Raw genomic sequence first — 1,525 nt, 5'->3', positions numbered from 1 at the left:
AAAAAAAAGAAATTGGAGTTCTATTTTTAGGAGTTACTCTTTCCTACCTTGAGACGAAATTAATGCAAATCACTCTACCAGAAAGACAGTCCTTTTTTTTTCAATAATTTGAAATAGTAGTTTACTGTATCTATCTTTCTGGCACTCTTCTTGTAGTAGTTTGTTCCACTATTTCCTATTTCTAGTCTCAATAACACCATCCAACAAGTAGGTATATGCATAAGAAACTTCATATCTGGTGGCCAAATACTCTAACACGGTGGTATTACACGGAGCTACAACTGGGACAGTGTGTCTCTCTTATCATAAGTTGATACATTCAGAAACCATCCGTTCCATAATGACATTCTCTCTCTCTCTCTCTCTCTCTCTCTCTCTCTCTCTCTCTCTCTCTCTCTCTCTTCCCCTCCCTCTCTCTCTCCCCTTACTTTGTCTCCTAGCTTTAGTTGTTTGGTTATATACTCTATTGATAGAACTGTGTTGGACCCTTCATGTTTCACTGTGTAGCAATTGTTCTTGAACACATTAATCTTTATCAGGTACAGTGGCTAATTTACTCATCATTCAATCAATAAATCTTTGACTTAGTCAAGAATTGGTTGAATTGTTTGTAATACCATATTACTATATCAAAGACTTAGGCAATTTCTTCCACATTCATGACTTACTTATTGAGAGTCTCCAGAGGTATTATTCTGTATGTATTCCTGAGTATTTAACAGTAAGAAAATAGGTATACATACTGTTATCATGCAAAATTCAGTACTTGAAACAAGTATATATATATATATATATAAACATTTAATTTAAAAGTGAAATTAATGTCATGAGGTAGAATAAGTCTTCATGTAGAAATAATTTCATAGAGAATAATAAATGTTTCACTTATAGATTGTATATACAAATGAAACAGATTAAACCTGAAACATATTTATGTAGCAAGTTAGCTATGAATTCTGACCTAGAGATATAGTTCAACAGTTAAGAGAGAATGCTGTTCTTCCAAATGACCAGAGTTCCCTGCACTTATAATTAGGCAGCTCAAATTACCTCTAACTCCAGCTCCATAAATTCAACATACTCTCTGACCTTTCTGGGTCCTTAAATATATGTGAAGGTACTCATCTATAAACACACACAAAGTTAAAAATAAATTAAATATTTTTAAAAAGACTTTATATCTTGTTCTTATAATTAATCTATTCTTTTATTTATTTATTCTACAATATCCACGTTCACTGGACATTGTAACAAACTAGATATTAGTCTCACAATGATGACCTAGACTAGTTTCAGTATTTGGGATTACTCTGGTTTAATTATTTAATATTTGGTAACATGTTTCATTGAAACAGTTTCATTCCAGGACTGGAGAGATGACTCCACACTTAAGATCACCATTCCTGCAGAGGACAGTTTCTATTCCCAGAATGCATATGGTGGCTAACAACTGCCTTTAACTGCAGTTTCAGAGGCTCTCACATTCTCTTCTGGCTTCCTAGAGGCCTAGATATGCATATATATA

General features: G+C 33.2%; 1 protein-coding gene across 1 annotated transcript in view; it reads left to right on the top strand.

The window, feature by feature from the left end:
- The window catches only part of Gucy1a2 (guanylate cyclase 1 soluble subunit alpha 2), a gene marked incomplete at its 5' end in the record, with an annotated part of 252,172 nt that overhangs the window by 219,802 nt on the left and 30,845 nt on the right, over positions 1 to 1,525 (top strand). The window lies entirely within an intron of this gene.

This window comes from Microtus ochrogaster, unplaced genomic scaffold, assembly GCF_000317375.1.
Source record: "Microtus ochrogaster isolate Prairie Vole_2 unplaced genomic scaffold, MicOch1.0 UNK122, whole genome shotgun sequence".
Taxonomy (NCBI): Eukaryota; Metazoa; Chordata; class Mammalia; order Rodentia; family Cricetidae; genus Microtus; species Microtus ochrogaster.
The sequence above is the reverse complement of the archived record's forward strand: the minus strand, read 5'-3'. Positions and strand labels throughout refer to the sequence as shown.